This window comes from Sphaeramia orbicularis, chromosome 9 (genome assembly GCF_902148855.1).
Source record: "Sphaeramia orbicularis chromosome 9, fSphaOr1.1, whole genome shotgun sequence".
Taxonomy (NCBI): Eukaryota; Metazoa; Chordata; class Actinopteri; order Kurtiformes; family Apogonidae; genus Sphaeramia; species Sphaeramia orbicularis.
In genome coordinates, this window is record NC_043965.1 from 40,461,214 (window position 1) to 40,475,207 (window position 13,994).

The 13,994-nt window shown below is 36.2% G+C and overlaps 1 long non-coding RNA gene across 1 annotated transcript; it reads left to right on the plus strand.

The window, feature by feature from the left end:
• Positions 1-4,456: 4,456 nt before the first annotated feature.
• On the plus strand, positions 4,457-11,877 carry LOC115426417 (uncharacterized). The gene is made up of 2 exons (XR_003936336.1): positions 4,457-4,493; positions 11,773-11,877. It is a non-coding gene; the product is annotated as an uncharacterized LOC115426417 (long non-coding RNA).
• Positions 11,878-13,994: the final 2,117 nt, after the last annotated feature.

Genomic DNA, 13,994 nt, shown 5'->3' on the forward strand with positions numbered 1-13,994 from the left:
ACTGTAAAAAAGGACCTGGATAAAAGGACCTGGATAATAACTGTACAAAAGGACCTGGATAATAACTGTAAAAGAGGACCTGAATAATAACTGTACAAAAGGACCTGCATAATAACTGTAAAAGAAGGACCTGGATAATAACTGTAAAAAAGGACCTGGATAAAAGGACCTGGATAATAACTGTAAAAAAGGACCTGGATAAAAGGACCTGGATAATAACATTAAAAAAGGACCTGAATAATAACTGTACAAAAGGACCTGGATAATAACTGTAAAAGAAGGACCTGGATAATAACTGTAAAAAAGGACCTGGGTAAAAGGACCTGGATAATAACATTAAAAAAGGACCTGAATAATAACTGTACAAAAGGACCTGGATAATAACTGTAAAAGAAGGACCTGGATAATAACTGTAAAAGAGGACCTGAATAATAACTGTACAAAAGGACCTGCATAATAACTGTAAAAGAAGGACCTGGATAATAACTGTAAAAAAGGACCTGGATAAAAGGACCTGGATAATAACTGTAAAAAAGGACCTGGATAAAAGGACCTGGATAATAACTGTAAAAGAAGGACCTGGATAATAACTGTAAAAAAGGACCTGGATAAAAGGACCTGGATAATAACTGTAAAAAAGGACCTTAATAATAACTGTACAAAAGGACCTGGATAAAAGGACCTGGATAATAACTGTAAAAAAGGACCTTAATAATAACTGTACAAAAGGACCTGGATAAAAGGACCTGGATAATAACTGTAAAAGAGGACCTGGATAAGGACCTGGATAATAACTGTAAAAAAGGACCTGGATAATAACTGTAATGTACCAAAATAAAACTGTACGGTTCAAAACAAGTCAATCCAAGAAGTAACTCCCACAAAGCCACTTCAAATAGTCAAAGTAACTCTTTAAAGATCTTCCCACCCTCATTATTTGACCGCCCCATCCCTCAGTGGCCACCCCATAGACCGGTGACCTTAATATGATCCACCTGATCCTTGTGGGGGCCCGAACACAAAGGCACAGGGTTCAGGATCCTGAGTGGGGAGCATCGTGTGGACAGATGTACAGTAGGTTTCACCTCAGGTCCTGTAGACGCAGCCAGGCGTGAAGCTGGCGGAGGCCGGATTGAGCCGGTTTGGTGTAATGTTGCCTGGGTGTCCATGCAGGCTCAGTGCTCACTCATTTAATCTGCATGCACAGACCCGTCCTGAGAGGGAGGGGGGGGAGGAGCAGGGTAAAGAGGAAACATGAACTCTGCTTTGCGTGCAAGTGTTATCGCCTGGTCTATTGTGGCTCTGACGTTGCTCACCAGCAGGTAGTGAAACATACTCCTCTCCACCCTTTAATTTAACAAACTGTCTGTGCTTCCCATCAGCCTTTGTGTATTTTTCACTGGAGATGGCTGCTCTTATTGTAAATAATCATTAACAATCCTGGCAGGGGAACTTTTAAAGTGTATTTCACCACATAATACACAATACATGCCCTTAACCCATAAAGGCTAAAGCAAAATCAGTGATGCGAACATTTTTAATAATTCTGATTTTACTGTCATTTTATGTAACTTTTATGTAACTTTAAATATTTACATATGCTGTATTCCTGTTTATGTGTGTATGTACGTATGTATGTATATATATTTTTAAATATCTGTGATTGTACAGTGTCATTTTATGCAACCTTAATTTTTTTTTTTTTTTACCTCTCTCTTTCCTTCTTTCTTTTTTTCTCTGCTAAAAGCCTGACTAGGGACTGGAGATAAAAACTAGCAATAGCTATAATCTCCTTATGTGAATCATCAGTTACTACAGCTTGTTTGTAACAGGTACACTCTAAAAAAGAAAAAAGTTGAGAGAACGTAAAATATCAAAGCAACGTAATGCAAGAGATTTTTGAGTTTTCTTCACTACAATGTTCTCATTGTCCCAACTTTCTTTTCAAAGTTATGAAAGTTAGGTTAGGTTAGGTTAGGTTAGTTTATTTCAGACACAGACATAATACAAAACATATGGAACAAAAATAAAAATAATAATAATGTAAGGCTCAGAAGTTAAAATAATTTATGTTGAAGGAATGTAAGGTTTAACAATGGAGTAAAAAATTACAGGGAATAAGTTAACTCAGGTATTTGTTAAAAAAAATATATTGACAGTGTTTACACAAATAACTATTTACATTTATGTTGCAGTATTATTATTTACGCATATACAAATTTAATTATTTTCATTTGTTGTACATAAGCAGCTAAAGTAATGTGTTGAATGTGCCTTTTCTAAATTATTTGCATTTACCGGTCTAGGTACTGTTAGTTCCTGATTGGCTGGTTGGGTCATGTGAGTTGTTGTTTCAGGAAGTGTTGTAGCTGTCATGACACATGCACAGTAAAGCACTGTTGTATGAAGAAATCCGTCTCCATCCTGCAGTCTCATTTTATCAGGAATGAACTATTAACCACCAACGAACCCTCACGTTACAATAATAATAAACAATACACAAATAAAAAATCAAACAATAGAAAAATAATAATAATAATGATAAACAATACACAAAAAATCAAATAATAGAAAAAAAAGTTTATTCAACTATTAATCACTTGTTGTTACAACTTAAAACTGTGTTAAAACAAATACTTATTTTATATTATCAGTACAAAACAACTTAGCTAGTTAAACAAACACACATTTCTGCTTTATAAAAACATCAAGTTTCAAGTTAAAACTAGAAGCACTCGGAGAGCGCAGACCTCCGCCAAGGCTGATCAGTGGCCCCCCCCGTGGGCCCCCCCACTCCCGATCACCACCAAAATTTAATCATTTCTTCCTTATCCCATTTCCAACAAACCCTGAAAATTTCATCCAAATCTGTCTATAACTTTTTGAGTTATGTTGCACACTAACGATCAGTGCCCCCCCCCCCCCCCCCCCCCCCCGTGGGCCCCCCCCACCCCCGATCACCACCGAAATTTAATCATTTCTTCCTTATCCCATTTCCAACAAACCCTGAAAATTTCATCCAAATCTGTCCATAACTTTTTGAGTTATGTTGCACACTAACGGACAGACAAACAAACAGACAAACAAACAAACAAACAAACCCTGGCAAAAACATAACCTCCTTGGCGGAGGTAACAACTCACAGCATTACATTATCCATTCAAAAAACCTTTACTTTCTTTTGTCAAAGGAACATACCATTATTACAGATGAGAGGTGGGCCTTCCTTTAGGACAGAGGTAGGCAAATCCAGGCCTTGAGGGCTGGTATCCTGCATGTTTTAGAGCACAGGTGTCAAACATGCGGCCCGGGGGCCAAATCCGGACCGCCAAAGGTTCCATTCCGGCCCATGGGATGAAAGTGTAAAAATGAACCTGAACAGTCCAGGTTGTCCAAATCATTTTGGTTCAGGTTCCACATACAGACCAATGTGATCTCCAGTAAAAATAACAACACAATAACCCATAAATAATGACAACAACAAATTTTCTTTGGGAAAAATTATGTGGAAAAAATTTAAGTGAAAAAAATAACATCACACTGTGAAAATATTTACATTTACAAAACTATTCTTTCACAATAAAATGTAAATAAATACATAAATAGAAACAAAGACGAACAACCCGAAATGTGCATTTTGAACAATATTCTGCCTGTTACTAAATGTTTAGTGCATTTATGGACCCACTGTGATCTGTAGTTGTGTTAATAATAAGAGATGTAATATTGTAATATGTAATATTGTATGTAATATTGTGTAATTGATGAAATTTTAGTTCCAAACTCCAAAATTTTAACAATAAATAATACATCGAGGCATGATATTGTTAAAATTGCACTAATTTTTCAAATGAAATTTCTGTTTTTTTAGGTTATTTACATCATTTTTGTAAAATGTAAATATTTTCATAATTTATTTTTTTTTTACTAAAACAAAAACTATCATTTGTCATTATTTATAGGTTATTAAGTCATTATTTTACTGGTCGGGCCCACTTGAGATCAAATTAGGCTAAATAAGGCCCCTGAACCAAAATGAGTTTGACACCCCTGATTAAGAGGTTTCCCTCTTCCAGGTGTACTGAAAGAGGAAAACCTCTAAAATATGCAGAATACTAGCCCTCAAAGACTGGATTTGAATAGTCAACTCCTGCCAAACCTTTGGCAGCTGGGATTTCCACACTAGTCTGAGCAAAGCCACTCTGACTCAAGGTGTTTTCAGATGGTCGCTCCAGTAACAGACGTTCTGGGTGTTGGGACCTTTGACCCCACTGGTGGAAGAGGCTTTGGCACACCTGTGTGGCCTGACTGCTGTATGACGTTCTAAGTAGGTACCATGACTGAGGGGAATGGGTAAGACTGTCGGGTAAGAACTTATTTTTAGACAATAGATCCTGAGGTTTTTTGCTTGAATTAACCAAAAAAAATCTTGAATTAAGCAAAAAAAAAAAAAAAAAAAAAATCTGCTAGTGGAACAAGTGTAAATGATCTTGGTAAGACCTCTTGAAATAAGATTTTCAAGATCTGTTGTCTAAAAAATAAGTCCTTATATCTCACTAAAAAGTTACTCTCTAGGTGATTATGTCTTATTTTAAGTGTGATGAGATATTTTGACTAGAAATGAGATAAATACACTTGGTAAGATTTGGATTTTTTCCAGTTTATCAATAACTGATCATAAAAACAAGTGTGTCCATCCACTGTCATTGATCCACCTCCATGGGTTTTACTGGTGAATCAATGTTGTAAAAGATGACGGTGTTTCCACGGTAACTACGGAGCCTCTGAACGTCCAAATGGGTCATATCTGATGACCATGAAAAGATGACAAACTGTATTTTACACCAATTATTGACATGTATTGATAGGATTAATGGATCAACAGGTATTAAACATTTCAGATCAGTAGATGCTTTTAGTCGTTGGTGGATGTTTGGGTCTTTATGGGATATAATACTGCTGCTAGTTCTGTTTTTTTTGTGTTTGTTTTTTTTAAATACATGTTTTCCACCAATTCCCGTTGCTGGTCATAAAATTAAACTTTGACTGCATCATGAGTAATGAAGTGAACGACATGAAGACAAAATAAGATGTTAGTTTTTGGATGCAGCTGTTCCGCTCATGCACTTATGTTAAACTGTTGTTATATTTTGTCTGATTTTAGGGTCTGATCCATGCTGGGTTTATAGCCTCCTACGATGTATCATAATGTACTTGACTCAAATGTTACCCATTTGATCCTTTTATGGGAAATCCAACACTGATTAGCACATTGCAACTCTTACTTCTAACTCATTTTACACAGTTATTGGCTCCCAGTTTTATTGCATCCACTGGGCCCCCTGTCTGAGCAATGCCTTTAGTTTTTTTTATTACCAGTGATGGTTTTCAAGTGAGTCAGAGTTCAGACAATCACACACGACTCCCACAGCGCCAGTTTGATTTGACCGATTTTTTTCTGCATTGTTAGCCTCTGGGCCTGGCCAAGCCAAAGTCAATATCTGGGTCAATTTATTTTTTTCTCTAAAAAAATATTTTTGATTACTCAATATGAAAGACATATATGTCTAGTTTCTAAAACTGTGTTTATTTGATTTGTACCTAAATTACAACTGGATATATAAGAAAATATATGAGAATAAAGTGTAAATTAAGAACAGTAAAGGTTGTAAATGAATGTCTACAGCACAGGTGTCAAACATGCGGCCCGGGGGCCAACACCGGCCCGCCAAAGGGTCCAATCCGGCCCCTGGAATGAATTTGTGAAATGGAGGAACTGAAGATCTTAAGGATGTTAAAAATCATTTTAGGTCAATTCAATAAAAAGTGGGTCAGACCAGTAAAATACTATCATAATAACCAATAAATAATGAAAACCACAAAATTTCTTCTTTGTTTTAGTATAAAAAAAAGTAAATTTACACAAAAATGTTTACGTTTATGGACAAAAAATGTGAATAACCTGAAATGTCTTAATAGAAGTATGTGGAATTGTACCAATATTCTGCCTGTTACTATTTGTCGATCCACTGTGATCTGTAAATTGTGATGCACATGTACAAATGATGAACTAAGACGTAATATTGTTAAACTTGCACTTATTTCTCTTGTTTGTTTTTATTAGGTTATTTACATCTTTTTGTTTGGATAGTTTGTAAATGTAAATATGTTCATAATTTCATGTTTTTTATTGCAATAAAACAAAGAGAAAAACTTGAATTTATTATTATTTACAGGTTATTATGTATAAATGATAAACTAAGGTGTAATATTGTTAAAATTGCACTTATTTTTCTTAAGAATTTTCAGGTTGTTCATATTTGTTCATGTTATGTTCAAGTACAGTTCGTAGATGTAATCATTTTCTTTATGGAATTGTAGTTTTTTCACTCAAAAAGATAGAAAAATTTTTTAGAGTTGATATTATTTATAAGTTCTTCTCCTATTATTTATATTATTTTACTGGTCCGGCCCTCTTTAGATTATATTAGGCTGAATATGGCCCCTGAACTAACATGAGTTTGATACCCCTGGTCTACAGCATAAATTCAGAATGTAAATAGCAATGTGTAAATAAATGGGCCTGTGTGTAATCTTATATTTCATAATAATCAAATACTATAATGATTTTGAATGTTATTTATTACAAAAAACAGCAGACAGATGTGTTTTAAATATAGTAATGAAACATATGTCACCAGAGACTGATCATTTTATCAGTATCTTATCATAGTGCATCACACTAAACTCCTTTAATTTTTTTGGATACTCACTCTGTTACCATGAATTAATGTCTTTTAAAATTAAAATATACACGATATCGGTTCATTTTTGGATATCATGTACTCTCATATATGAAAAGGAGTGATATTTTGCCTTTTTTTTTTTTTTTTTTTTAATGGAATTTTATGTATTTTAAAACATTTCCCTGTGGTCTACATAAACTATAAATGCTATGCTTGGGTCTGATTTCTTCATTAATTCAACTCCACAGGTCCATCTTCAACCCTATTTATGACTAATGACACCAGAAAGGTCATTTTGAGCTCTGGCCCTTTAAATGCAAATGAGCCACTTCAGGCCCCGCCCCCTCCAGGTTGTTGGTTGTGCTGCTCTGTCCCGTTCAACCAACAACTGAACATTTTAGGAAATCGGCTTGAAGTTTGGACATATTTTCAGTATGGACTACAACTGCTGCTGCTGATAAACAATTGTGTCGTACTCGGCGAAATGTTCATCGGAAGTCTTGACCTTATATGTGCAAATGTCATGATGTAATAGTTATAGACGTTACAAATTAAGAAGGAATTCAAACAGGTTGTAGAAATCCACTCGATTTTTGCCAGAATGAATATAAAGATAGCTTTGCAGCACCTGGAGGGTTCAAATTCAAACTTTGTGAACTATTCGGGTCCAAATACACAAATAAATGAACCAAAGACTAATAAAAGTGGGTTTAGTAAAACATGACCCCTTTAAGAAAAGTGTGGTATGCGAAATATTTGCACTTTCCTTGAGGAACAGCACTTTTTGACATTTTTTCCAAACCTTGAATAACAACTGTATATTTTTCTTCACTCTGTTACTTTGTCAATGATGATAAATTGATGTTTTTATTAAACATGTGGTTATTATTCCTTAATGCCATGTTAAAGTACTTGCTTAGACCTATAATTTGAGCTACTGTGGTTACTGCTAAATTAATGTTTAACAACAGATATGGAATGATTACACCGGGGTACCAAAAAACGTTTTTTTTGCAAGTTGTCTAGGTTTTTTCAACTGAATTAAGAGCATTTTGCACCGCTAAATCCAAAAATGGCATCTGTTTTTCTGAATCAGGTCAGGTTTTTTTGCTAATTTGATTTTGAAAGATTTGATCTTCTCACAAAATTGATTGCATTTTTGTGACTTTATCAGTTGATTTTTTTATATAGTTCTCACCCAAAATAGGTTTTAAGAGAAAAAAAAATCATTTTCTAACAGGATTCCTGTTAGGTACAATGGTGTATTCACCGCAGATGTAGCAGAATACGTCAGGCTTATTTTTGCAAGATCTTCTAGTTGAAGCCATTTCATTCACCTGTAATATTAAAAAAAACATTAATCATAAATTGGCAAAAGTAAAATCTTCAAAACTCATTTATTGCAAGAAATATGAAAGAATTTTGTATCATATGATACATAAATGTAAGCAAAAATGTTCAAAAGCCAATATGTAGCATAGTTCAGAAAGTTGACCTGATTGAGCAAAATTAATGTGATTTTTGGATTCAGCACACCAAAATTATCCTAAATCAGCTCAAAAAACTTAAACAATAAATTTGTTGTTGACCAGTGTTAGTATTGCTGCCAAGTACTTTCTTTTTTTCTTGCCAAGGGTAACTTCATAAAGTATATGAAGCTCCCCTTGATATTCTACTGTGCTGCTATTATGAGTTTTGTTGAACCACATTTTGATGCTGGATGTGACATAGGGGGGGCAAGAAAGAAGAAGTTGGCGAAGACCCTCACAAGAAAGTATCAACAATACAAACCTTAACAACCATGGTGATAGTTATAATGGTAACAATAACAACAACCAGAACTGAGTAAACTGGGCAGAAGAGAGAGAAAAAAAAAACACGGAACAAACAAACAAAACTACAAAAAAATCAAATAAAGTCCCCGGTACTTTCTTACTCACTTGGCCAGGCCCCTCTGCTTTTTGGAGAATCATCATGAGAAGTAATGTTGACTGTCCATCTAATATCCAAACCCTCTGGGACTCATGCTGCCTTCATGTGCTATGGGATTTATGGTAAATACTACTTGCGAACTTGAAAATTGCACATGAACACTGCCCCATGTTGTATTTTTCACTGGGGAACTTTTTTTGATACACGAGAGGAAAGCAACAAGGAATGATAAACAATCGTAAATGATAAACACTGCTTTTATTAATGCTCTGCTGCTTTTAGCTGATAATTTTGCATATTTACCTCCGCCAAGGAGGTTATGTTTTTGCCAGGGTTAATTTGTCTGTTTGTTTGTTTGTCTGTCCGTTAGTGTGCAACATAACTCAAAAAGTTATGGACAGATTTGGATGAAATTTTCAGGGTTTGTTGGAAATGGGATAAGGAAGAAAGGATTAAATTTTGGTGGTGATCGGGGGTGGGGGGGCCCACGGGGGGGGCCACTGATCAGCCTTGGCGGAGGTCTGCGCTCTCCGAGTGCTTCTAGTTATAGTATATACAATTTGCAAAAAACTGTTTTACCAAAAAAGTGGTGTTTGCATGTTCTCCCTGTGTGTGTGTGTGTGGGTTCTCTATGGGTTAATTGGTTTAACCCTTTCATGCACAGTGGACAGCTGTTTAAAGGTGTTCTCTTATGGATTTTGTTGTTTTAGTTCCATATCAGCCAATACATTGGATGCTTATGCATCATCCCATACACTGTAATTCATACCATTACTGTAAATTTGCTGTTCTAGATAAACCTGATCTGCAATTACATGTTTGAGTGTAAAAAATTGGTACTTTATATTTGATTGTAAAGGTTTTTTTTTTTTTTTTTTTTTTGCATATTATCTCCATGCAGGTATGTTAAAATGTGAGAAAACATCAGATTAGCAGCATTAAAATGTTTTTATTTCCTAGTTTTGACGCAGTATATCAATAAATATATGTTTCTTTGCTTCTGAAATTAAATGCATGGTGTCCAGCTGAGTGGACATTTTTGGAACTCCATGAAAATTAGGTTCATAAAAAAAAAAAACCCAACCTCTTAATTAACCCTTTCATGCATGAATTATGAGAACCTTAATCACAATTTTTTTTCCTGAGGGTTTTTATCCCTCTTTAGGCATAAAAATAATAATTCTATTGATTTTTGTTAGCCTATTTTTACGGAGTTACAAAAATATCCACTCAGCTGGACAGCATGCATTTAGTTTTAGAACCAAAGAAACATGTATTTACTGATATACTACGTCAAAACTATGAAATAAAAACATTTTTAATGCTGCTAATCTGATGTTTTCTCACATTTCAACATACATGCATGGAGATAATGCGCAAAAAACCCCCCCTGTTAATTACAGTCTAATAAGAATTAGCAGGTTTTTTTTACGCTCAAACATGTTACTGCAGATCAGGTTTATCTAGACCAGCAAAGTTACAGAAATGGTATGAATGTCAGTGTATGGGATGATGCATAAGCGTCCACTGTGTTGGCTGATATGGAACTAAAACAACAAAATCCATGAATATACAAGAGAATACTTTTGAACAGCTATCCACTGTAGCGACCAGTGTGCATGAAAGGGTTAAGGTTCTCATAATTCATGTATAAAAGGGTTAAAGCAGGGTACACACATAAAGATAATCAGGCTGTTTTTGTCCCGATTTTCCCCTTTCTCGACCAAAGACGGCCAACGCCAGATTATTTTATGTCTTATAAGTTTATCCTATTAGATTATCCTGCAGTCTGAGGTGAATTTGTCCCAATAATCGGCTCCGAAACGGATCAGGGCCGACAATTGTAAATATTAAACCTGTTCAATACTTAGGTCCAAAAATCCTCGTATGTGGGGAAAGCCGACGACTCCTGAGTCATGACTCCGTGAATTATGACGGAACGGAATGTAGCCAATCAAGAAGTGAACAAGGAAGCAGGCGTAAATAAAAACAAGCATGGCTGACCTGAAACATAAAGTTCAGTGGACCTCAGAAATGGAGGACCAGGCCATGGAGCTGTCTATTCGATGTCTCCGCCAAGTTATACTCAAGAACACCATCATTCTCTCCTCTTGTTTGTCCTTTTCCATGTTGTGTGTTGTGTTTTGTGGTTGTTGCTATGTTTCTTTGTTTTTGTCAGATCACATTTGAGACTTCGGGCTTGGAGGACTAGATTCTAGATCAGCAGTGGGACAGAATCATCGTGTGTGTGGTGCGCTGTGTTGAGATTATCGGAGCACATCACACACAGTACGATCAAAACTGTTCAATGCCTGATTTTTTTATCCTCATGTGTCGGGTCTGGAACAGATAAAACATCCCTTCAGATTTAGAAAAAAAAGTATGTGTGTAAGGCAAGGCAAGGCAAGGCAAGTTTATTTGTATAGCACATTTCAGCAACAAGGCAATTTAAGGTGCTTCACACAGGATGCTGAAATATAACGACAGGGAAAAAGAAAGATTTAAAACATTATAAAAGAAACATGTAAAAGGTGATTAAAAACGGCAAATAAGAAAACAACACCTAAAATTCAAAAATATAAAAACACACATATTAAAGTAAGAGTTGCAGTGCAGAGTTTCGAAAGAGAATATAAAATTTAAAAAGTCAAAAGCCTTTAAGTCAAAGGCAGCAGTGAACAGGTGAGTCTTTAACCTGGACTTAAAAGAACTCAGACTCTCAGCAGACCTGATATTTTCTGGTAGTTTGTTCCACATATACGGAGCATAGAAACTGAACACTGATTCTCCATGTTTAGTTCTGACTTTTGGAACACAGAGCAGACCTGCACCAGATGACCTGAGTGGTCTGGATGGTTCATACTGGACTAGAAGGTCTGTGATGTATTTTGGGCCTAAACCATTCAGTGCTTTATATGCTAGCAAGAGAATTTTAAAGTCTATACCCCACTTTAGCTAAATTGCTCATAGGTGTGAATGTGAGACAATGAGAGTGACTGGTTGTTGGTCTCTATATAAGGGGGCGGCCATGGCTCAGGAAGTAGAGTGGGTCATCCAATGACCAAATCCTGCTCTGTCCTTGTCATATAGGCAGCTGTGGCCACAGCTGTAGTTTACCGCCACCAGGGTGTGAATGTGAGAGTGAATGAATAATGGATCAATAATGTAAAGTGCTTTGGGTGCCTTGACAAGCACTATAGAAATGTAATCCATTATTATTATATGTCAGTGTTTACATGTTCCTGCAACCCTCTCGAAGTTCAGAAGATGAATGAATGAAAAAAAAAAATGCTGTAACAGATGAATTAACACGACCAAAACTGTACCCAAGTAGCAGGTCACCAAAAACTGAGTGTCCTCATTTTTCATTTTACTACGACAACAAAAGCACTTGAACACAACACACTGATAATTTCAAATTCACAAGTGGAAAGGTCCATCTTCCCGATTAGCGATGTACCGATCTGGATTTTTTTGCTTCCGATCCAGTTTTTTTAGGATTAATTTTGCTGATACTGTTCTGATACCGATCCGATACTGACTTTTTACAATAAAATTTTGATTTAAATTTGGAGTCATTATTTATAGGTTAAGCTATCATTTTGCTTGAGATCACAGTTAGGCCAAATGTGGAACCTGAACTAAAACAAGTATGACACCTTTGACTCTTAATAACTTTAGTACAATTTTTGCACTTTCCAAATTCATACTGTGGGACAAATTAGAACCTTTGACAACCCGCTTTTGGTGGGCCGTATCTTTGCCATTGCTGTAGCCGGTCTACAGACAGGTCCGTCCAGGTATTATATGGGGGTACATTCCGTGCAGTATGTTAGTGATGCGCACATCAGTGGGTTACTTGTGGGTCGGGCTGGGACAGGTCAAATTATCCACAAAAGCCTGACTTGCGCATCACTACCAGACCTTAAAATGAAAGTGAAATATAGACATTTTACTAATTCCTCTAAGCTTCCCGCTATTGTGCAGCTAATTTTCCTTTCCCCTACCTTTGGAAAACTTTAATTTGAAGGGGCAGGACATGTGTTTAACACCCCACCCCCCAGAACTGGGTCTGGATTGGCCTGATCTTGTGACTGAATCCAATCCGATCTTCTAAAAAGTCCCAGATCTGCAGCAGATATCGATTTGTAGATTGGATCGGAACATCCTCATTCACGGTAGCACAGTGTTTTTCAACACTGGGGTCGGGACCCCACATCACCTGAAATTTCTAGTAATTGCTAAAAAATAAAAAGTAAAAATTACTGATAAAAAAATATATATGGTGAGTTGAGAGACAATCACAATCCATAAAAGACATGACAAACTGTGAAGCTGAAACTGAAGCACCGTGGTACTGTTTATCTTTCAAATGTTCATTGTGGTCAGTTTCAGAAGTCAGCCTTGTAAATCCAAGCTGGACTGACTGTACATATCCTGACCAAAGAAAATAAAATTCTCACTTTGTGCAGTAATCTACACCTGGCTTTTCTGCCTCCGTCCATAATAATATACATTACATAATCTAAATGTCGTCTAAAATCAACGTTTATTTGTAACATAGTATAGCAAACTATTACATGATCAAAAACAAATTAATTTTAGCAAAAACAAATGTCTCCGTTTTGAATGTCTGGGGTCACCAGAAATTTGTGATGTTAAAATGGGGTCACGAGCCAAAAAAAGGTTGGGAACTGCTGCGGTAGCATGTGATGGCAGCATTAGACTTTCCAGAAATGTCCTGCGCTTCCTGCTCCGATGTTGCATAACTCACTAAACAGACGTTTTGGCCGGGTGTTTGCAGCCAAGGACTGATTCCAGTAAGATCCAGCAGTCACATATAAACACAGGCCTTTATTCAGAAATTCACTCTGACAAAGCCTCTGGGGATTCATTATCCATTATTATCCCCTTGGCATTTTATCAGCTTTTACTCCCAGGGTGCTATGAGCCACTTAACTTGTGTTTACCCTCTGTTACTGCTGCCTTTCTATCATCCCCAACAGCTGTTAGTTTGTTTCCATGTTGTACCTGCGGCACTGGACAGGAAGTATTTTACGACCTGAGTATTTACATGTCGTTTAGTGGTAGATTTCCTTCTCAGGATTTCAATAGGTATTTATATCCATCAACAGTGTTCCTAACAAAGGTAGATTCCATTCTTGAGAATTTAATCCGTATTTGTATCGTTATATCAAGGCTGAATATGCCCTAGATTTTATTTTTGGGAATTTAATCAGTATTTTTATCCTCCCAGCTCTGACAAAGACGTAATAAAATTGCTTTTGGTGGAGTCAAATTCTCCCAACTGCTGAA